Source organism: Sturnus vulgaris, chromosome 1 (genome assembly GCF_052056855.1).
Source record: "Sturnus vulgaris isolate bStuVul1 chromosome 1, bStuVul1.hap1, whole genome shotgun sequence".
NCBI lineage: Eukaryota > Metazoa > Chordata > Aves > Passeriformes > Sturnidae > Sturnus > Sturnus vulgaris.
Window position 1 is genome coordinate 110,881,786 of NC_142243.1, and position 25,116 is coordinate 110,906,901.

General features: G+C 39.4%; 1 protein-coding gene across 24 annotated transcripts in view; it reads right to left on the minus strand.

The window, feature by feature from the left end:
* Positions 1-25,116, minus strand: part of ZNF521 (zinc finger protein 521) — a 230,098-nt gene that overhangs the window by 171,981 nt on the left and 33,001 nt on the right. The gene's annotated exons all lie outside the window — the stretch shown is intronic.

Below are 25,116 nucleotides of genomic sequence, written 5' to 3' on the forward strand. Positions count from 1 at the left end.
CTTTTTACTAAATGTCTTGACCTTGCTATACAAGCATGCGATACAACAACCTAATACAAAGTATTCAACAAGATGGTGGGAGCACCTGGTGTCATACCCCACTCAGTATATTTTGACAGATACAAATAACATTCCTGGATCATAAACTAGAACTGTGTGAAGCAGAAATTTCTTATTCTGGCATTATGGATAATACTAAAAACATTATATAATACAATACGAGGGCATTCTGTCTTGGGGTTCTGATGACAAGCCACTTGAACTACACTTTTTTTGCCTTATAATGTCACCAAAACTCTCAGTGGAATTATATATAGAATAAAGGATAGGTGATGGTGAATTACAAGGCCATAATACATACAATAAGCACCTAATATAGTTTTATAAACTACAGAAGTTTATAGCTTTATATGTTACAGTGTAATGTCACACACTGCAGTGACACAATACTCCAATTCAACACATGATATCACATTTTAGAAAAAAAAATAGAAAAAGCAGCAGCAGCCCCTTATTCCGGTAAATGAAAATTACTTTGGAAGTGTACAGACTTGCCATTTTAAAAGAAGACACAGAGATCAAAATATAGGCCTTGAGGAAGAAGGTACGTGCCAGACAATGACCAGCTCTGTTGTTCCTCTACACTGCACAAAACAAACGTGTTTGCCTTACACGAGGCACTGCTGCACGAGAGATCCCAGGCTGGATTCTGCACTCAAGGGATGAGGCAAGGGGTGCTCCACATCATTGAGCAGTGACTTCTCCAGCTGATTAAGAAGCGGCACTGATGGGCTTCACTGGGATTCCCATCCAGAGCTCTTCAACCTGACAGATAACATTGCATTTTGGGGGTCTAAAGGATAATAGTGAAGCGAGGGACTGCAGCTGAGGGAATATTCCATTCCCAGAACTCTGGATTGGGACCACTTCTGAGGCAGAAAATAAATAATTTCCCCCCAAAAATGAAGCCAATGCTATCAGACAGCATCCACCTGCCTGTGTATACCCCACTTGCTAAGTTTTGGATCCATTGGTTAACTGCAACTAAATCTCATTCAGGAAAAAAAGTCCACATGCTGTCAAGTTCCTATAAATTCTGAGCAAACAGAGAGCCAGGTAGAAAACAATTATTTTCTCAGTGCCTTCCTTGAGGATAGAGCTCCAATCATCCTAGATGTACATCAGCAGACTTAAGGCAACCAACCCCATAAGGGGGTGGAGTGGGGGATAGGCAAGGACAGGATGAAGAAATCAGTCTCCTCTAGAGAAACCCAAGAATGGGGCATTTACTCCAAGTTCCTACTGCATTAAGCACCAGAGGATTCCACCATAAGAAATGAGGACATAGGAAATCATAAACACAGACCTGTTTGTTACTGATAAATAAGAACATCAGACATGAATACAAGTGAAAAGGGCACACTCTGACTGCCCTATCACGAGGCTAAGCTGTCATTTGGGTGCATATGCCTGCTGCTCTCTCAGGTAGATACCAAACAATACATCACTGATGTCTTTTAGACACTCCTCACAACTAAACCTAGTTAAAGGTGATAACACTGAGAGAAGAGGAGAAAAAAGGGGATGGTGACAAAACAGAGAGAAGCATTGCCTCAAGCTGCACCAGTAGAGTTCCAGGTTGGACAGCAGGAGGAGTTTCTTCATGGAGAAGGTTGTTAAACATTGGAATGGACTGCCCAGGGAGGTGGTGGAGTCATCATCCCTGGAAGTATTCAAGGAAAGACTGGATGTGGCCCTTAATGCCATGGTCTAGTTGACAAGGTGGTGATTAGTCAAAGGTTGGATTTGATGATCTCAGAAGTCTTTTCCAACCTAAATGATTCTGTAATTCTATGACTTTATGTCTCTCTCACCCAAAAATACAAGTGGTCCTCACCAGAATGCTGCTCATATTGATGTCTAGATTAAAACAGGAGGACATCACACCATAAGCCTCTACCTGAGATATCCTCACATCAGCCCCTAGCAATGGCAAAGATGTGATGCAATCAATGAAAGTGAGAAAACTGTTTATCTGTCTGAAGGCAGGGACCTGCCCAAGCAGCTTTCTGAGGTGCTGCCACATTGCAGGAGCCAAAACAAGAGTCTTTTTCCTTCAACTTGCTCACAGCTGGTATCTGGGACTTTCATTAAACCAGGAACAGGCTCAGCTGCCCACCGCTTACCTTGACAGGCAAGAACACTTCTCCCAAACTGTTACTAGTAAATGAGTCTGGAAAAACTCCCAATTTAAGGACTCAGAAATAAACCCTGAGCTTGGCTGGAAGCAGTCCTACCCAGGCACCCTAAGCACACAAACACCTCCCAGTGAAACGGATGGTTGACTCATAAAGGATCAAAGAAAAGAACCTTAAATTTTCCTGTTAGTTGTCACTTTTCCATCACTAGAAATGTCACGACTTCAAGAGTCTACCAAGTGTCCTACAAAAACACTCTATCGTGTACCTCATGTGAAGTTTTATGTTGGGTTTCCAGTTCAGACAGCACTTTCTAATTTTAATTTTATGGTTTAGAAGTTTCTGCATTGTTCTACACGCTGATTCCTTTTATTGTGGAAATTGTCAATATTCAGAGAAGCTGCTATGAGACAGAGCAGGCTCTAACACATGGGTGAGACAATCGCTTATGACTGTTATATGATGAGGCTGCTGAAAGCTTTAGTCATTCATGCAACACACAGGCTTCATTGAGAAAAAAAACACCACTCTGGCCTGCCAGCACACTGTACAAACAAAACACAGCCTCTGTTCAAACAGGATTTCTCTTTTTCTTTTTTTCCAGTTAAAATTTACTCCGCTGACAAAGCAAGCAGTGCGCACATTTCACAACCATCGTCAGGTGGGAAGCGTGGCTGAGTCTTCCTGAGAGTACATCTAACCAGCTAAACAGAAATGATGATTTAATTTTGCTTCCTAAAGTACCTACTTTGAGCCCAGGGGTAGACCTCAAATCAAGCACATGGTTATGATATAGCAAATGTGCCAAATTGAAAAACAACAACAAAAAGGAGACAAGTACTAAAAAGAAATAAAAACTAATCAGTGGTTACTTAAGTAGTTTGGAATACTAACAACTGAAAAAAAAAAGGCTTACATATCCTGTCCTTTGCTTCTCCACTTTGATACAATTGGACTTCTTTTTCCTTTTCCACTAGAAGACAAGGCAAATGACATTGTCTGCCACCACAGAACTGATGCATAGCTGTGAAAGTAGCCTCTCTCCAGTGGAAACCTTACTTGTCTTTCTTTGCTGACTTCTAAATAGACACTCTGGTTAAGAATACTGGGTCGCACAACTCCATATTCCTACTGCATCTGAGTCAAACTGAAAGTACTGAGCTGTACTTAACTCCCCTGAATAATCCTGACCACATTTCTCCAGACTGAAAATCTTAGAAAGGATAAGGGATGACATTATGCTTATTTGGAAAGCAGGAAAATGCAACACACTGGCCTGCTAAGAGTGACGCAGTGCATCATGCCACCGTGCCAGAGATCAGAGTTCAGATTAGTCTTTTAGTTTTGAGCCTTAGGGGAGATGGGGTACGGTTCAAAAATAATGTGTTTCGGTGTCTGAGAGAGGGAAACCAGTGCAGCAGCACTCCATCTGGCAGGCTGACTTTGCTCTGAAGTTACACTAAAAAAGAGAAGGACTTTGTGCTCAAGGCTGGGGGTTGGGAAAACAAGAAATGTGGCCTCCCCAGGAAATAAATTTAAGATTATGCTGATGCACTATCTGGATCCTTCCTAAGGAGGCAATAGAAAATTTAAAAGTTAAATCGAGTTGTCCATGACATGCTCAGCACCATTTAATGGGAAACTCCTGCTGACATTATTCATGAGAGACACATTTCTTATCAATACAACTAAAATAAATAGAAAAAAAAAATTAAAATCCCAAAGTACAAAACCTTTCTCTTTTCGATAATGACTACTGAAGAGGACAGATGCATTTTCATGAAAGGCACCACATGGAAGAGAAAATGTCTCCTCTTTTATTTTTAAAAAGGGTGCCAGATGCAAATGTTTCACTGGACGCCTATAAGTACTTAAAATACAAAACACCTTCTTCAAATGCATTAAACACACAGTGAGGCACTTTAAATACACTTGCTTTGTCAGACAGGCAGCTGGCACCACTTTTGTAATGAACAGGACAAACATTCTGTCCAGTGGAAGTGTTACCAAAATATAGCAGGAGGCTCAGCTTGACTTGCACTTACAAATATCAAAAGCAGGTTCTTCTCATTACTTTTCTTAAGGATAAAAAATACCGCCTGGCTCTCATACTCTGGGAAGGAAAGAATGGTTTAGGTTTTCTTTTTAAATAGGTCTCTGCAGAAGGCGCACACCAGCCTCAGCTCCTGCTCTCTCATCTCTGAATGGTACAAACTCCTCCATCCTAGCCTTTCCCAAACATGCACTGTTCTGTGGGTGATCAAAAGCCTCCCCTGACCGTCAATTATTCTGCCACAGTAAATAGAGAGCCTTCAGAGGACAGCAGCCACATGAGCAAAAGCATTAGTTAAAACCATACGTGCTATTAAACTTATCACGCCTTCACTTGGTGTAATTAATTTTGCCACCTTATACATTTCTGGAGGAAAAATGAGAAAGAAAATCACCCAGCAAACTAGGAAAAGCTAGCCTTTCTGAAAGTGGGATGTGTCTTTTGTAAGCACACAGCATTTAAGGCCACCAAATCCAAATGCAGTGCAGAGTTTGCCTCATTTACTGAGAAGTGACAGAGGAAAAGATATCCTGTAAAATGCGGGGAAATTTATTTTTAAATTTCCCCAGAACAGAGCAAAATGCCAATTCCACCTGAAACCGCACTTTAGGTTTCAAAATGCCCTTATAATTCCCCTGAGCTGAGAATCACACACTGTTTATATCCCTTTCCCTTCCTCTAAGGAAGTCAAAAGCAGCGTTTCGAGCAGGCTCCATGCGTGCAGCCACACCTAGAACACCAGGCGATGCCTTCCCTCCCCCGAATCCATGAGCAGCCACAGCTGGAACTGTTTTGCGCGGGCCGGCCGAGCCGTGTGCGAGCGCTGGCTCCTCTTTGTCCGGCACGGCCTCCGAGGTAGGGCTGCATCCCCCGGGACTGCGGGAAACAGCCCGGCCCTGGCCCCGGCCCCGGCTCCCTCCCTGTAGGGGCAGGCGATGCGGTGTCAAAAGCCGGCCACGGAAAGATCTGGAAAAGCAGCCTGCAAGGAGAGAGGCTTTTGCCTTTCTGGCCATGACAAAAAGCACACCGTTGGGTTTCGCCTTTTCCTGCTGTCCTGGAAGCTTGGCAAAATCATGACCGGTATAACGTGAAGCCTCCTACTGTAACCATAGGGTGCTTTTTAAAATAATTTATCCCTTGCCTTGCGGAGCATATCTGGGACATGTGCGGGGTTGGCCTGGCTTTGGCATGCACATTCTGTCCCCAAAGCAAGGGACAAAAGGAGGATGGGGCGCTGAGCACCCAGGAAGAGGCTCAGCCACGTCCTGTTGGTCTGGGAGGGAGGCAAGCCTGCTTGCTCCAGGAAAAAGCACCACGGAAGTGGGCAGGCAAACTGCAACCTAAGTCTATTTAGTAACGGTGCGAAAACTGCAAGCAGGAATACTTCTGGAGGCTAAAACGCAGAGTGGGTGAGCACACTCAGGCATCCGAGGGAGAGGGACACAGGGAAAAACAAGGATGCACCACAGAAGCAAAATAAACTTTTACGTGTAACAGAAACATTCTCAGGATGTGTGTATGCCTGCACATCCACTCACACACGTACACGTCAACTCGCTGTTTCAAAAGCCACATCTAAAATTTCATTAAAAAAAGCCCAGCTGCTTCTTTACCCTGACTTTGTCTTTAAGGACTTAGCTAAGCCGAAGGAGTGGCCAGAAAAGAAGAAAAAAAAACCCCACTTCAACCCATCTCTCTCAAATTCTTTTATTTCAGCAATGCATTAAGCAATCTCCCTGCAGAGTTATTCTCTTCTTCCTGGTGTGGATAAAGCTCCCCCTGGGGAGCTCTGTAATTTCCAGCTTCTCCGAATTCAGGTATTAGTAAAGACCGCTTGGGGACACGCAACAATATAACTCTACATTTTCAGGCATTCGGAGAGAACCCCCTAAGGGTCCCAAGTTCAAATTTCTGAAATGTAGGCATTGTAAAAGGAACCTCGGGGGACTCCAGCAATAGAAATCTGCTGAATTCAAAGCATTTCCTAAGCCCTGGCAGGAGCCTTTGCTCCCACTGGAGGCTTTTTATAAAACATGTGTTGCTGACATGTTGACAGATTGCTCAGTGAAGTGTTAGGTGCATACACAGGCTGGCCATTTAGGGGGACATCAGTTTACCCTTCATCTCTACCTGAAGCACCATGTTTTATACATTACCCGAGGACAGGCAGAAAACAGACACTCTCCTACAAAGTACAGTATCACTTGGCAAGAGAGAAAAAAAAAAGAAAAAAAAAAAGACCCCCACAAAACTAAAGATTACACATATACATACAAACACACACACAAGGAGAAGAAGAGAGCAAGAGCGAGGGGGGGTAGTTGTACAGCATCTTCCAAATATCAAAAAGGTCAGAAAATAAATTAAGTGTACAATACAAGGCCTAGGCTGGAAATTGCCTCCATGTATCAGGCCTGCCACCCCTCTTCTACACAGGCCAGAGCTCTGAGGGTATAATGAGCAAAGGAATTTTCTAATGACAGCTGACTGTTGGGAGGTAATCTGATCAAAGGCCGATATTAAATCCAACTTCTGCTCATATCAGGGTATTAGTGATGTACGACTTAATAACCCAGCAGCTCCAAAAGTGCTGCCGTGGCAACAGGATGGAAATTGGGATAATAATGTATTCATGGTGCTGGCGACCTGGGGCTGCAGTGCGTGCTCTCAGGGGAGGGCACTTCACCCTGAGCCAGACGTGTCTGGGCAAAATCACTTCACAAAGGACAGGAGTTGAATACTGAAGAGCTCTGGCACTGATGAGTGTGTCGATAAGGGGAAGAGTGGAATGAAGTGAAGGGAGGAAAGGAAAAACATTTTCAGCAGAAGAGCTTGAGTGGTGCTTCTCTGAAAAACTGATGGGGCTCAAGAAGCTCTCCCCGACAAGTACAACCAAAATGGATAATTATTAAATGAACATAAAACTACATTCTCTGCAAAGTGCTGAAGGATGGATAGCACCAGCTTACACAAAGTGACAAGATTTTCACATCAGGCTACATCTATCTTCCAGAACTTCCACTGTGTATAAAAGGGCCACTGCCTGCTACCATCAATATCCAAAATTCTTTTAACATTAAACAGCTTTTCAACCTTTCCTGCCCTTAAATCTCTCAAGGAAGAAAATCCAAGAAAAGGTCATGCATCAGCCACACCTTTCAGGGTCTTGTAGCTGCATTTCCTGCATAAATGGAAATCTCCTTCACATTATTCCCCCCACCCTCCCTTTCTATAATCACTATAGCTATGCATAAAATATCAAAAAACACTTTTTTTTTTCTTTCTGGTTTGAAAGCAGAATGAAACTCGGCAATACAATACAGTCATCTCAGTGCAACTTTACAAATTAATCTAACATCAGCTCCTTTGATTCTTTAAATTAGGAAACAAAGATTGATATATGTATTATTTGAATTCTATTTATTATCTAGACAATAGACAGTAGAGAGAGGGTCCTTCTTTCATTCAGCCATTATTCAAAGCTACTTTAAAATGCCAGAGTCATTTGGGGGGTTCTAGTGGCAGGAGTCTGAGGAGAAAACTTCTGTTTGACTGCATTAGGGGAGGGGACTGGGCATCCATTCATCTGACATTCTCCCTTTCTTGCCCAGTTTACTGGGCTATCCCCTTGCATAAATTTACAGCTATTGGAGTCACTCATGGAATCACAGCAGACCCCAATCCTGCTGAAGAGCTGCCAAAGCACTCGCTGCAGAGAGGGGCAAAAGGCAGCCGAAAATCTGCTCGTGGCCACTGCCACCATGGATCCCAGGGAAACGCAGCTCTACACCGTGTCTCTGACATGGGAGGGAGGGCACACTTTAGAACATCCCTCTCTCTGTCTTCATGATGCACCTAGAGCACACAACGTACGGCCTGTACTCTTAAGCGCCCTTCCTGCCTTTCCTAGTATTACAGATAATTTGCTAGTTTCAGAGTGTACTTATTACAGGACTGTCAGAGGAGTTTTTGTTTCAACAACACGTTAACTTTACTGCACTTATAAAAAACATTATGTGTCCCCTGTGATTCTGTGTGTTTAAGAGCAGCGAAATGTTATTGATCCCAGTGTGACAAATCAAGAGTTAGGTAATGTCTACAAAACTCAATTTTCTGCAAGACATAAAACCCTTTTTATGAAACCCTTCCTTAAGAAATTCAGGAAAAGTACACACAAAAAATGAGAGCAAGAAGGTCAGAAACTATTTTTTTTTAATTAATGTAATCCAATTCTAGCTTAATGACAGGCATATGACCACCGAGGCCAATTTAAAGCAATATTTACTCTCACTACTTTAAAACAGTATGTGAAAACTCCAGTTTTCTAAAATCACTTTGATATGATTAAGAAATGTATTTAGAAAGCCCAGAAAACGAAATTCAGTTTCCTTTTGGCAAGCATTCATCACTGAGTGCAGTGTAAGTTTGGATTCAGGCATAGGTTACATAATATGTAAGATTTTCCAGGATTTCAGTTCAAACTGCTTATATATGATTTTAATGTACATTTACAGAATGAGTTGGCTTTAAAAAAATCTCAGTGATGAAAATATCCCATTCAATTTCTCCTAGAAGCTATATACTTGCCTAAATTCCTTTTTTGTAAACCAGTTTCCTTTTCTCAAAGGCTACATAGAAGTAGTGATGAAATACTGGGGGAGAAAGGCACTAAAAAGCAGCAGTAACAATTCAGCTGTAATTTGCATGAGATCCACATGCATCTATAGAAGTTTCAGATATGTATACATATTGGGATTTTTTTTCCCAACTGTTCAGGGACAGTAGGTACTGGTACTGCATTTAATTAACAAGCAAATGTGATGCCCTGCAATGTGAACAATACTGAGCCAATCGCTTATGTTCTTAAAAAACAGATGTATTACATGTACTGTACTACTCCTGAATACTAGAGTATCCATTTTATATCCTTTTTCCAGCAAACCTGAATGTGTCACAAGCTTTCCCTTGCTCCCTAACCCCTTTTGTCCTTTTTGGTTTTAGCTTCCACCTTAAAATTTGTTTTCCAGATCTGTTGGTAGTTCTCTCCCTATTTCTTTTCTGTCTACTGCATTCATCATTATTCAGCTGCATTATAGCACTTAAAAAAAACATCCCAGCTTTAGAAAAAAAAAAAAAGAAAGAAAGAAAAAAAAAAAAAAGAAATCATTTGATTTTCATTGCCCTGGAGAGAATTAAATACCCCCAAGGAAAAATTCTGGTACATTCTCTGCACACATTTACATGCAGCCAGTGAAGTAAACATTTCCATAATTGCTCACTTCAGAACACGTTACCCAGTTCCTAGGTACAATAACTGTCAGGAGTCAATGAGGAATAAAGAATTTTCCTGAATCCTTGCACATAACCTGACTAGCATTAATAACTCCACAGTTGTACATAAGTTAAGAAATGGATTACTGCCAGGCAGCAACCTTGCTCTGAACACTTTGGGCATAATGCATTCTTCAAACTATCATTAACAAAATAAATACATATTAAAAAAACCCTAAAAACTCAAGGCTACTGATAACAAAGTATACTTCTCTCTCAGTAAAAACCATATAGCACAAACTATAGCTTTTTCTTAACCTTGGAAAATATAGTAACATATGGCTTCCATTTACTTCCAATTTTACTTGTACTGTAAGCTTCTTTGGTGAAGTTGTCTTCTATTGCTAAATGACAAAATGAATGATGAAATTCAGTTGCTATGCTAGAAAAACAAAAAACAAACACTGGTGCCTTATCCCAAAGGAAAACTGGACTTCAGTTATGAATCATCTTTACCAGCAAATCTTGGATATCTTAAATAAAAGACTTTATGTACTTATAGAAAAGAAAACAAAACACACGCTAAAAACTTCAGTACAAAGATCCTCCTTCTGTTCCTTATCATTAGAATCCAAGGCTGGGGAGCACACCAAGAATCTTAAGTGGTTATTTAAATAGAAGTTCCCTGCTATGAGGGACACCAATGAATAGTGCTAACATCAAATCTGCTCAGTTTTTATTGCGTATTTGCAGAGCTCTTCATATTGCTGAGACCACAATGAAGAGCCTTGTAAATATGTAATAAAACCAAGCTCATTGGATGTTACAGTATTAACAATTTTTCTACAAAATGAAAGTATATCTGCTTTGTCATCAGACTGGTTTGAAAAGCTGTCTCATCCGTTGTACTGTTACTTAATTCTTTTTTAAAAGATACTTCATCTAGAATCTGCCTAATTGGACTGTGAAGAAAATTCACCTAATTATTTTTTTTAAATGTGACATTTTTGTCTTTTTTTTAATGGCTTATCTAGACCATCAAGTTCTGAAGACAATAAAAGTGTAGCTCTGTGTGTTATAAAGTATTTATGATATTTTCAAGGAATTTTTTCACCCAGGCAGAAAATATCCTTTTAATAAGCCCTTTTTACTGCAAGAAGCTATTATTGGTCTCTTTTTTATTGTTGTTTTCATATTTTCAGCATAAACATAATGGGGGGAAAAGGAAGAGAGAAGAAAACAGTCAGGAGACAGATGCAGACAACAGAAATGTTATATAATCTGATAAAATAATGAATAAAATTAAAACTGGCTGTCATACAAAATGAAAAGCAATTTTGCTTACAATTTTCAGAGTGTCTATGGAAAAGCAGCCAAATCTATGTATTGCATGCTGTCTGTAGTTTATGGATATACACAATAACCAAAGAGGTATTTTGATTAGAAAGAATGCAATGATGAGCACAGCCTAAAATACTGAATAATGCACTTGAAACAACTTCTCTGAACGCCTAGAGGAAATGTTTGAAAGCCCGATTAAAGCAGAACAACGAACTAACAGAAGAACTCATTGGTTACGTATTTGGGAAATGCAGAATAATTCCTACTAGAGACTCCATTAATTAGAACAAATCCTAACTACTGCCTGAGGGCTGCCAGAGACAAGGATTTACTCCCTACCCTTGCATGAGCAGAAGTCTTACTGGGGTCAAAGGCACTCATACACCAACACTGAATATTTAACCCTCTAAAGATTGTGGTGCAGTTTGCTTTCAAGTTATTAGGTAAATCACAGCCAAACCCAGTGAAGGGGAACAATGCAACAGAAATAGGATTTTTCAAAGGAATTTGGTGAAGAGGCAGGTCATCACAATGAAACTCTGGAGAAATTTGGTCCTATCTCCTACAAATGCCAACAATAAAATCCCCCTCTAAGACTATGTTTATTTTGCTCCTCTAGCCAAATCCATCTGGAGGAGAAAAAGGATTGTGAAAAACGTATGATCTCTCCTGCCTGGGCACAAGAGCTGAGATGGGGCTTGAGAAGTGACTTATTCTTTTTTGCGAACATTAAAGCACTTTAAAAAAAATCTCAGCTTTCCATGACTTTTTTGCACAATTCTTTTCCATGATTCGGGGATTTAACTGGACACCTGGCAGAACCATACAGGATTTAATCCTTCTCTTTGATGCACAACTTATGAGGTTTTTATGTCATCTTCTTGAAAAGATTGTCCACTGTTTGCATAACTGTGAGAGTTACTCTCCTCTCACCCTGGATGTCAGGTGGTAGTGTTCCTCTACAACCTGAATCAATCACATAGTATGGAGTTCAGGAACAAGGTTTTTCCACTAGATGGGAGGGACCTTTTCTCTGCATTATGGCATCATCTGCTTCTCACTATCTCTTGGAAATTTTAATTTAAAAATATCCTGCTCCTGCAAGGACATTTTGGTGACAGTCTCAGTCTCTCATGTGTTCTCCCTCTGGCATAGCACAGTTGTGGCTTTTTGTCATTCAATATAGCCTTTACAGCTTTCAGAGAGAATTTTCGATGGAGTTTGAAAACCAACCATTGGTGATATCACACCCTAGGATATTTGGTCACCTCAGTGCTGCAGCTCTGCTCCGGACCTGCAACAATGCTGCAAATAACTGAAAAGGGGCAACTTCCTATCTGACAACGCTATAATCAGCACCAAAGCCAGTAACTAACACAAGCTGTATGTTTATGGTTCACAAGGCATCACATTGTTAATGAGCAGATAAAACAAGAAGAAAGGGCTGTTCTTTGTTTACAATACTCCCCTCATAAGCAACAGATGTCCTGATAGACTAGACTGCATTGGCTTTGTTGGTTGAGAACCTCCCGCTGGCCCTGGATGAGAACCAAGCATCCATACTGATTTTGTTACAATTGTCAGCTACTTTTGTTACTACAAAGCATGAACTGTTGCTGACTCATCTGTGGTCCCATGGGCACAGAGGAAATAATGTATGGAGTCATGCAGTGACTCCATGTATTGTTTTTCCCCTAAGATGACTACTGCTTGTGCACCCAAGAGCACTTTCTTGTGGGGTGCCACACAGTTTCCTGACATTACCCTTCCTGGTGACTGTGTGGATGAGGAAATGGCTAGCAGACTCACATTTTTCTGGTTTCTGTTGATGGCATTGAATGATTTATATACGTGTTTTGCCAGAACCAAGACTTAGGTGAAGATGAACCATCCAACACCCAGACCAGTGTACTGGCAGTGAATCATGGTTAGTTACCAGAGGCACAGAAAGACCACACAGACTCTTTCAGGAGGGGCAAACATGCCTGAATTCTGTGGTGTTGTGCTGTGGTCGTCCTGTGTTACTATGTTTTAGGCCATCCAGATAAAACCAATGGCCAAACAACATTTTTGTATGATGTCAGAGGCTCTCATGGTTGGATTTATAGAGTGCAGTATAGATTAACATTATATTGTCCCACAGAATTTTATCTTTAGAGCACTTCAAAACTTTAGCTGACGAAAGATGCAGAAATGCCATTACCGTATATGGTTTTATATAAGAACATTATTGCTCCGTTTTGTCTTCCAGTTTGAACCTCAAATTCCTTTCAGCCATCCTTTATAATACTGTTCCCATCCACCAATCTTACTTAGTGTGGAACCTATACATGACAGAGGAAAGGTCTCCTGAGGTGCTTTACTCCAAGAACACTTCTCTGGTTAGCTCCTGAAAAGCTGGCAGGTGCCCTGTATAAAATCTCCAACTTCATGAATTCAGTTTGCCTTATTTGAGTACAGTTTAGATCTGTCGGATTTGATGCTGCAGGGCCAATTTGGTGTGGGTTGTGTTTTGGCTGAAGTGTGCTGGAGGAGAAAAGAAAATGGGGAAGAAAGCTATAGTTGAGGTAGGGAATAATTGCAGAGAGTTTAAATAGCATTTGCATACTGATCCTAATTACTGCTCCCATTTTTATGAACCACGGTAAACAGGGTTTTATAAATTGAAAAAAACAAGCTCATGTATTTATTTTTTCTCACACAGGGCTTTTTGCCATGACAGTTTATAAACGCCTACCTTGATGTGCCATCAAGACTTCTTCCCTTAAAACATTTTTCTCAGCCTCTTCGGTCATGGAAGCTGCGGGTGTCATACTCAGACTGTGACTTTGAGGGGAGGGCGTGCTCTCCTCAGACATTCAAAATCAAGCATTCATTATAGCATATGCCATCGAGAATGACTTGTTTTTATATTCTGCTCAGTGAACCAAGATTATCTACTTCACTGAGAAGAACGATGTAGGAGCCCATCTCCTTTGTTTGTTCTGCTTTCAGACAGACAAAAGGCAATTTTGATGAATGACACATGGATGCCTCGAAAAGTTGTTAACTAGAACCATTCTATGGTTTCTCACTCCAGAGCTTCACCCTGTCTCTTGTAATATGGCCAGCCCCCACACCTCCAAAGGGAAACTGCCTTACATCTTACCCAAAAATGTTTTTCCCCCTAAAAATACAGTTGCAGGGACAATTTTCTTGTCAGTGCAGGTTACAGCTTGTTGGTCCAGATCACATTTGCAGTGGGAATTAATGTAATGCTCCCTTTTCATTTCTCCTGGCCAACAATCACTTCATTTCTGAAGCAGAGTGCTGTGTGAGTCTGCTCTATAAAGCCCTGTCTCATGAGCACTGTAGATGTCCTCGAGGCATGAGTCTGATAGTAGCCCAGGTAACTGTGAGCACCACCTGAGTGAGGCACAGGGTAATAATAAAGATGACAGCAGTGCCTATGCTTCTCTTGGCTGCTCTCTTTTGTTTTCATTTTCTATATTTAAAAACCATCATGTTTCATCTTAAAAATAATGATAAATAAACCAATGACTCGAATTTCTTGAGGAATTTTTTTGAGCTGTAACTTTAACAAGATCTCAAGAAATGACCTGGTAGAATTCTCATGTTACTACCACTCAGCAGATGAACTAGCTGTCTACAGCAGGGTCCTTTCCATCACATGAACACTTGAAGTTTGGGTTGGTGATACTAATAGCACACCCTTGAACTGTGTCTCCATTCTTCAACATGACACTAAAAGTGGACTGTGCAGCTCTGGAGCCTTTTGTCAGCTCACAGTGATTGAAAGATCCTCCCTGAGGCTCTTTTCTCCTTAATATCATGCAGAATTTCTGCCTTCTCTTTCAAAAGAAAATTCCTTGTTTAACTTCTCTAGGGTCACTGTATACTAGTGCAAAAAAACAGGTGCAAGACAGGTCTCTCTCTCATGTTAAATTTCTGTACGCTTCAATTCTCCATAGATGATTCACATCATTTCTGGATCAAATTACCTGGTTTTAACTACTGACAGGATCAAATTAACAAGGAAAATGGAATATAAAATGAAACACATTGTAATGAGGGTGTGACACACAGAGGTACTGCTAACACACAGAAACCTGTTCCCCTGTACAGAAAGGTGCCTGTACACTCCTGTAAATTGCAGCAGGCCAATAGTGAACAGACAAGTTCTACAGATAAGCAGTGCATTGGAAATAAACTGCACCTCTGCCTTCCATATTAAAGTCTCTGCCACTTGGATTCAGGCATCTGCCAAGTTCAGAGGACACAATTGTGAAACTACTGTTTTCTGCAAAAATTTCTATTTCAAAATTTCCTCTAAGAAAGGACTGTCACACCATGGAGACAACATACAACATCAACAAGGAAATTAAGCAGAAACCAGTACATTTCTGTCCTTTGCAAATCAAATACAGACTTGGCACTTGCACGCTGTGCATTAAAGCAAACATGAAATACCCAAGCTACTGGGGATCTTGCCAGCCCCGGAACTGAAGCAGCATCCTGAGAAAGAGTTGTTGTTTACTCGAAAGTGAATACAACTCTCCTTCTTAGAGAGCTAAACTGTGTGCATGGCATAATACCATCCAATACAGACATAACACAGTTACTGCTTACTGCTGCAAGAGTCTTTGCACAGTAATCCAGTTACTCCAGTCTAAGCAATTCCTCTTAATCACCCTCTTCCCATTTGATACTCAGACCACAAAGCAAAGTTCTGGGTAACTTCAGCAATACAGAGGCCTGAACATCGATTATTTGCTTGTGCTCAGCCTTCTATACTTCACTAAACATGCATACTATGAACTAAGTTTCTGAACAGATACAGCTTTGGTTCCCAAATCAAACTGGTTATTGCACTAGGCACAGGGCCCTTTCCTCAGGTATTTCCTTCTTCACTTTCCCTAGCAAACAGCAATAAGCAACAGCAAATAAAAGGCTGAAGAAAGCTGCCACAGTAATACCTAACTGCTACTTCTAGAGAAAAGGTTAATCTTTGTGTATGTTGAAGTGACTACATTGAAATCCAAAGTTCTATTCCCTCATTTTGGATGCTAGTTCTGCTTATAGCATCACTTATTGAAAACCACAGAGACACGATCCTGTTTACTATTTTATCTGGTCACATTTATTCATGCCAATACTTAAATCTTGTAAGTTTCATAAATTAAATTGGAGTGGTAATGAGGGTGAAAGAGCAGAGGACAGTCTTGTTAGCTTTCAGTGCAAAGAGACATGGATCTCAGGCACCTCTGCATCCTTTCAGCTATTAAGATATTTATTCAGCAATTAAAGATTTTAGCAATCATGTTATCCACTTCACCTTACTTAACACGATTTGCCATCTTTTCAGAGAAGACTTTACACATTTGCAAAATTACTTAAGACTGGAGATCCATTTGCAAGTCATAATCTTGTCTCAATGAGTTGTACATTATGGTCAGTAAACTAAATGTTGGTTATACTTTTCTGGATACCTATTTTCAAATCATTTGAACAAATTTATACGGTATATAGATATGCAAAAGAGCCAGACTTAACAGATGTTGCCTTCTAATTTTTAAAGCCTCATTCTTTACTTTGGAGATGCAGAGATAGGTATTAGACAATTCAGATAAGACACACACTTCTGAATACAATTCTATAAACAATAGGCATTTGTATAAGAGCTTGCTATACTTTTCATGAAGATTCACAGAAAATGTTTTCTAAAATACAAGCTTTAATGGATAGGACCCAGTAGTTTAAATCAGCATGTAGCAAAGCATTTTTGGTCCAAATTTTATACCTCCAGATCTTCTCAGTCAAGTTCAATACAATTTAAATACAGAGTCACAAGAATTCCATTTTTTTTCCCCAAGCATAATGGTGTAAACTGTCATGGGAAAAAGACAACGTGGAAACCATGTTTTATAGTTTCAGTTTTATAGCTATATGGAAATCTCTTGTGGGAATGATTGGTTGTATATGCATGCACCATGACTTACTTCTCTGAAACAGTATTAATTGGCGTAACTTGTATAAGGGAAAGCCAAACTTACAATTCTAATTAAATATGGTCTTCATTGTATCAGTAATTCCATCCTGGAGTGCCATATATTTCTGTTTTTCCCCTTAAGCCAAGTGGAAAAGGGCAAGCAACAGTGAGAAATGCAACACCACTGAATAAAGAACCTCCCCTTCACATCCTCAATTCCTCACAGCTCTAACACGATCTCCAGCAACACTTTCCTGCACTTTTAACTGCATGGTGCTATTTAGAAATAGCATCATGTGTGTTACTTTTCCTTTTAAAATAATCTGTGCAACATAATGCCCTAAATTTGGAATGGAACATTCCTGAATAATAATTTCCTGGTATACCATTTCACTTTATATGCAAAAGTTTCCTTCACTGATGGCCTTAAAGAAGTGGTGAAAAGCATTAGATTGTGGGATGGTCAAAAGAACAAAAGAATGTGTAGAATCTTATCAGTCAGTGAAATTACTTACCTGTGCCTGTAAAGTTAAATTCTTGTCTGAACTGCTCTTCAATCTACAAATAATTTCCTTATGCTTATTCAGCTTAGAGAAAACTGGTAGTTTTGGGCTCCAGACAAGAGAAGAGATTGCTAAGTATGCCAGAAAGGTGCCTTTTAGGGAAACAAAGTGTTTCAGGATTGCAACCTTATGTGTATCTCACCTTAAGTAATTAAGCTAATTTTTTATTTAATTTTTAAGTATCCTTAGATATTCATAACCTTTCTGAGATACTGTGAGGATAAATACAACAAAGGCTTAAGGCAAAAAAGTACTGTCACACCAGGAGCTAAATCCCAGACACGCAGCATTTAAGAGAGACACACGCAGTATTTCTTCATCAATCACTGCAAAATGGAAGTTCAAAATTATTACAAAAAACCACAAACCCTGTTTAGTTGTATGCCTTTCTCTGGATGAATACATTACTCATCTACACAAAGCAGAGGATTCTGACATAAGTAAAAATACCTAAGTCATCACTCATGGAAAGTGACATGAAATTGTCTAAGTCATCTCTCCTCACCTAGTCCCCTCCAGATTCCACTATGCATTCTCTGAACCTCTTTCATGTTGGTTGGATCAGTAATTTTAAATAGTTTGAAATCTACTCACAGCTTAACAATGGAAGAAATAAGAGGACTTTAAACCTATTTTCTTCATGAGGGAACAACAGCTTTCATTAATTTTCTTGTCAACAATTAAATAGAAACATTTCCTCACTTTCTTCTTCAAATCTGTATTGAATAACCATGTTGGTTCTTTCATTTATGAATCTACTGAAAGGACAGACAAATAATCATAACACAAAAATCCCTAAAATGAGAAACAGTAGTTTTTGATGAATGGATTTCTACTACTCGTAAGTTATTTTTTAAAAAAACTTGGCACAGCAAACACACATCATTCCCTTTCTACCAGGATAAGTATCTTCTGTATTCTAAGCAATATAATACAGAATGGAAGAAAGGTAAGAAATTTTAAAAATGAACGAGAACTTGGGGATGAAGACAAGAAGTTAGAAAGACTCAGCCTTGAATAATGAGGCAATGTGAAGAAGGTTAATATTCTGTGAAATTACTTACCTTTACCTGTAAAGGTAAATTCTAGTCTGAAGTTTACTAGCTTTCAGTCTGAGAATAATTACTTTGTGCCTCCTTAGCCTAGAGAGAACAGTGGTACTCTTGGTAATGCTGTGAAAGTAGGCTTAGTGAATGGGTCTCATTTTAAATATCGGGGAGGAAACAATTCACCAAGTATGCCTAGGTTAGGAACAGGAATTTTGTTCTTTCACCCCTTCTGCTCCAGCTCATAGAAAACACTGCAGACTGGGTACAGAAGGATCATGCCAAAGAACAGGAGAGATGAACTGATCTCTCATGAGATCAGTTTTGGAGTTGCAAATTTTAAGGTAAAATAACTTTATCTATCGCACTTTGAATGATTAATACACTCACTACATGAACTTCAAATGAACTACATAAATCTGAGCAGGGTCTGTGTTACAAAAAGAAAAAAAAAAGGCAAAGAAACAGAAATACAGGGAGAAGTATAAGATCCTGCAGGCATTTTGCTCAGACAGGCTTAGTGTTTTTTAAAATATGGTACACCTGATTGTGCCCATAAGGTCTGGAAAATGGGAGTGCTGCATTCTTTACTTACACAATAATATAACAGTGCATGTGTTATTTTTGAAGCATTTCACCAGTGCAGGCTAGCTATCCATATACAAATATAGATAGTTTTTGGAAATGGACAGTTTCTTGAGGGGAAAAAAAAATAGACTGTCAATGTTTCTTATAGATGAAATGCTACCAAAAATGCTAATTGTGAAGTATACTTTTAGTTGAAGCATACAATATAATTATACTGGAATTTTAACATAAAGTACCTTTACATGCAAACACTATTAAACAAGAGACAACTACAGAGTTGTCTGGAACTCTGTCCCTAAAGCTAATATGCAATCTAATTAACATGCTAAATAACTAACTCTTCTTTCTATGTGATTTAACTGCTCATTGAGAAGCAGTAAGAAAGAAGAATCTTTTATCTAGCATTTTAAGCAATGTATAAGAATGAAGAAGAAAGAGGATACCATAATGAACAACTTAGAGCCAGACAGAAGCTGCAATATCTTCTTTAAAAAATATGCTTGCTGAAAAATTCTCTTCCATCCAAAGAAAGGACACTTCTATGGGAGCAGAGGAAATGTTGACAATCATTCTTACATTCAATGTAAAATTTCCTCAGTTCCAGTATCACCAAATGCAACCATAATGAAAACTTATTTTTAGTCAATAACAAAATAATTAAATTTTCTTTTTCATTTGCTTTTAAAAGATGTTGTTCTCTGCTTTTCCCATTCCCCTTCCTCAGAAGTAGGCATAAAGTTCTGATAAAACTATATACTTCATTAAGAAAATAGCTGACAAGCCTATAAACTATGCAAATAACATTTGGATTGCAAACCACATTTACTGCACTTGGCTGATGGAAGAATGATTATTCCATGTCTCAATTCGCTAAGAGCATATTGACTACTTACATACACAACATTTCCTGTACACCTAATAGTTTCCATAGTTTGGTAAACACATTCCACGTATCACAGTCAAAGGCTTCAAATCCAAGCTTTTCTTCCACAGAGTATCCTGCATTTATACATCCTGGAATGTTATGGAAGGAAAGGGTGGAACGCTACACGCATCTTATGGCAATTGTACCAGGGTCTGTTAAAACACATGGTTTGATTTTAATGTAGTAAGAGGCAGAACCCCGAGCTTCCACGAGTGTGTATTAGAAAGCATACATTATGCCCTCTATCAAAAATTACGTAATTTGACAGCAAAATGTATAAGTAAGCCCATAATTACCTTAAGCGTCTGCCACACAGTCAACCCTCTGGGCTCACAAGTCAAAATATTGTGCTAGAGCTCCCAGAGAGCAGATATAAGAGACAAGGGAGGGCCAGAATACCACTTTAGGGTTGAACAGTACTCTGAGCCACTTCCTCACCCCTCCTTGACCCAAATGTCTGGGACCTACAGCCCTTGGAAACAGGATGATTTCCCCAGCTATGGCTGGGTTAGCAGGGCCAGACTCCCCCTGTGCATGGTACAAGAGCTTGTGCTGCCAGTTACCTCTGAAACTAAGGGGTGACAAAGAAGAGCCATAACACAGGTCTTCCATGAGTGCAACTCACCTGGAAAGCAAAGCATCAGCTGGGTTTTGACAATGTGTGTGTGGAATAATCCACCCACTTGCACCTCAAAAGTTGTGGTGCTATTTGTGGACACTGGGCATTTTTCACAAAGACAGGAGGCTTGCCACATTATTCTTGGACAGAGTTTCCTGTCTCCCCCTGCTATGTCTCATGGGTCTTAACTGCTGTCTTCTGCAAAGCTGTCTACATTTCATGCTATTGTAGGTAAAGAGTTGTAAAAAATTTTGGAACTTAGAGAATGGAAGGCCTTATGCAATTCTTACAGGTATATAAACCTGTAATTGGGTTTCTCACCATGCAACTAACAATTCTGACTCAGTGAACATGTATTTATTCATCACAGCCCTGTTCACCACCCTCACAGGTCTACTGACTGAGGTGCAATTTCAAAACCACTGTATGAAAAAAATCTGTGGGACTCAGCATATAGAGATGCTCTTTCGTTTCATATCCAAGATGATGACTTTTGTAAGAGCTAGAATTCAGCCTTTAATTTGTATTGGACCTCTTTCCATGCCCATAGAGGAGAACTGCACAAGCAATTTTTAGGCACTTCAGACATAGTCCAATAACTGAAATGTGATGGAAAAAGCTCCACGCCTCTCATGAAGCCAAGTCTGTAGTCACAAACTCACCCTCAACTGTATGTCAGGGCCAACTAAACCTGCATTGACAAAAAACCCACATGTGCTGTGGAATTCCAAATGCTCTTTTGTCCCATGCTATGAAGGGCAATTGTTCCTACCACTTGGGAACTTGTGATACATTCAGTGGTATCCACAATTGTGTATTCCTAAAAAAAATTATACAAAGGCTAGAGCATTTACAAAAATGCTTAAAAAGTAGTCAAATCAAGAATGAACCTGTTGCAATGGATGACTGTGCAAATAACATCATGGGCTGTAGATCTGAGATTGCAGCTATATTCTTGGTTCCTATAAAAATCATCAAGTCCAGCAGAGGCTGTAGAACAAACCCGAATATTTTGAGTGAATTTCACTCTGCTATTCTTGCTGAAATACTGAAGTACTCAAAAGGAATGGCAGCACTACTCTAGATATTGTAGAGGAAAAGGGGAACAACCTGTAGAAGAGTGGAGTGCAAAAGGGAGGAGAACAGACAAGAAGGAGAAGCAGTGGGATATTCCAGCACCACAGAAAATCATTCCTACCCTTCTCAGCCAAAGGAGAGCTGCAGGGATACCTGACCTGCTGGTAGAGAAAAAGGCAATAGAAATAAGAGCACGAGTCCAGAAACTCTCAGTAAAAGAATCAAAAGTATAGAGATAACAAGGACAGAAAAGTAGTCCCAGTAGCAAGTACACTAAATAACAAGATAAAAGTCAACAACAGTGGCAGGCAGAGAGAGTCACAAAAGAGGCAGAATCTAATTTTAATAAGATAAACTGCATTCTTCCATTTCCTCAGCCTTTTCTTTACCAGGGAGCACCTGGTATCATGGCAGACAGGGGAAGCTTTTCTACTTTCAAACTTACCTGCTGTGGGAAACTGTTTGCAAATGACTGTGGTTAATGCCACAGCCTGTCACTTGTTTGGGAAGTGCTATTTGAAAATAAGTTAGTTAAGCACTGACTATTTTAAAATGACAGAGCAATAGAGAGGCAGAGATCAAGGGGGAAGGGAGAAGAATCCTGAGAGAAACAGAATGAGAATTGGAACTCACTAGTAGAAATCCTGCCCTCTGTGAACATAATAATGACTTTTCCACTGGTTTCAGTGAAGCAAAGATTACAGACAACAACCTACGGACAAAAATTGAAAAACATTCTCAAGTCAGGCTTGATAGATGCCTGTGAAGAAAAGATTATCCTGTAATACACAATATTCTAATCATAACATAACAGAAGGAGCAAATATTAAACCTGTTTTAAGTATCTCAAAGGCAGTTTAGAAGAACAATTAGAATCATACATAAACCTGTGGTTATTGACACATTAAAATAGTTCAGGACAAAGAGGTGTTGCTTAGAAACTAAATTTACAGGAAAAAATTGAACATGCTGAATGTTTTGCAAAAATCCAAGTATCATTCCTGGTCATGTACAGAAGTCAGATAACAACAATAAGAAATAAACACATACTCATGAAAAATTAATGACATTAATTAATGTGTTAATGGTAAAACTGATTTGTTATGCACTCATGCTGAAGCCTGCATTTGTCAGAGAAAGGTGAATTAGCAACTGCCAGTTTCATTTCCCTGTGCTTTGCTTTTACAGCTGGTAGAAGCCTTGCAAAGTACTTGAAAAACTTGACCCTTCTCCAGCCTCCCCCGCATGAGTCACTGAACCTTCCTTCAGTCATCAGACTGCACTTCCTGCTGGGATCCAGCAGTAAAACAAATGAGAGACACCAGTTCTGGTCACGGTGAGGGAGGTAATAAACCAGTGACAGGTATTTTTATGAAATTTAAAACTAATTCCCATATATTATACATATGGACTAAATGCCAATCTATGGCACTATCTTATGTAGAGCTCTGTTTCAAAAGACATCTTGACATGCTCCAGCCCATTCCCTCCCCTGAAAGCATACTTTCTTTCTTTTTACATAAAGGCAAAATAATTTCCTGCATTTCATATGCTCCAGCAGTATTATAGACGAAAGTATTAAATCACTTTACTTGTACATGTATAATAACATGATTTTGATAACACTGTCAAGAGTAAATTTGAGCCAAAATTTCACACATGAAGTTCCAACCTTTCATGTCATTATTAAATCCATGACAAATACTCCTTTGAATATTTCAGAAGTTGACTGCCAGTTCATCTTTTATACTTAGTTTCAATGATAACCATGACTTTCATATGCCTCCATTTTTGGGAAACCCTAACTTCTTCCCCCAGGAAGTAAATCCCAAATGAAGCATCCATTGAGAGAAGTGATCACATTTAGTCAGATAAAATTAATAAAAAATTTACCCTTTTCTGTCTACAGATCCTCCTGGTATTTTAGTTTCAAACTTGCCTAAAATTACACTAACCGTGCTAAAAGGACTCCTGTCCCCATAAACTCCTTAGGTTCATTCCACAGTGCACACAAGAGACTCATCCCTTTAAACTTCAAGGAGTTCCCATTGCAGTGCAGAAGAGAAAAATTCGGAGATTATGGAATAATCATCTCCAAATCGATCAATTTCCCCCGAAGGTAAAAAACTGAAAGAAAGAAAAAAGTTGAACAGTTCCAGCTTGCCTTCTGAAGGGAAAGTACCCCTAGGGCATGTTGTAGAATGATCCCGATCTCTTGCTCCTGATGCTTATTAAGAGGTCATAGATATCAGTTACACTACAGCATTCCCAAATGATAACCTCATAAGGACTATGACCTCTTAGTACAAGTACAGGGATATAAAATTAGGAGTATTAAGGGTCCACACTAAGAAAGAATTTGACTCAACTATCAGTCATTCTGGAAGAGCAGTTGGAATAAAAGGCATAGCTGGCATCTTGTAAAAGACAGAGGAGCTTTAGTAAAAGGGACTTCAGGTTCCAGTGTTTTCCATAGATGCAGCACCCTCATTTCTATCTGATCCTTACAATGGGTTTCCACAATACAAAAAGTGTCTTTCTGAAAAGGCACAAAATATAGCTCAGAACACTCTGGGTAAATTAAAAGGTGTTTTCCCTTTGCCTTAAACCAGTAACTTACTAGCTAACACAGTCACAGTATAGAAGCAGAAGTGACTTTGCAATCATGTCAAATAGAATATTATGTCAAGACCAGGCAGGGACTGGAATATTTTTAAGGACCTTTCTTTTCCAACAACTCTCTTTTTTCCTAAAAAGTGGGGGTTTTAGATGCTGCTTAGATGATGCTTAAAAAGATAAACAAAGCCCATATGGGTGGTGTATTAGTGAACCACCCCATTTCCTGGAAGCCTTAACACTCTATAGCTGATTGTATAAACACGAATTAGGGTTTTTCTGCAACTGTATTAAGCAAAGTGCTAAAGAGCTGTGGGGCATTTTGTTACATTTGGTTTTCAAGCTATGAATTTAACTACTGAACATATAAGTAATGATAATATGTTGTACCTCCCATTCTGTTCATTTCGAAATGGTAATTAAAGTAAGCGCCAATAATAAAACCAGCAAGTATTTCAAGAAAATTACTTTAGAAGGTGCAGGAAATTCACCACTTAAAAAGGCCAATTTGTCATGGCAACAAGACCCATTTTGTAATACACTGACAATATATTATAAATATTCCAGTAAAATAGAAACATAAAATGAACAACAGGTATTTACTCCAAGGTAGTCAATTCTCCAAAACACTGTAGTCAGTATGGACTGTAGGTATATATACATGGACGACAATCATTATTTCATTTTCAATAGTGTGTCTATTAGAATCATACACATTAATTCCCATTGTACTGGGTAAAGGTCAGAGTAGCTATGACCCTGTAACAGCAGCAGCTTTACAATTCAAAGTCTGTATTGCTGAGGACTGTGAAAAACAAGACAAGCTTGAC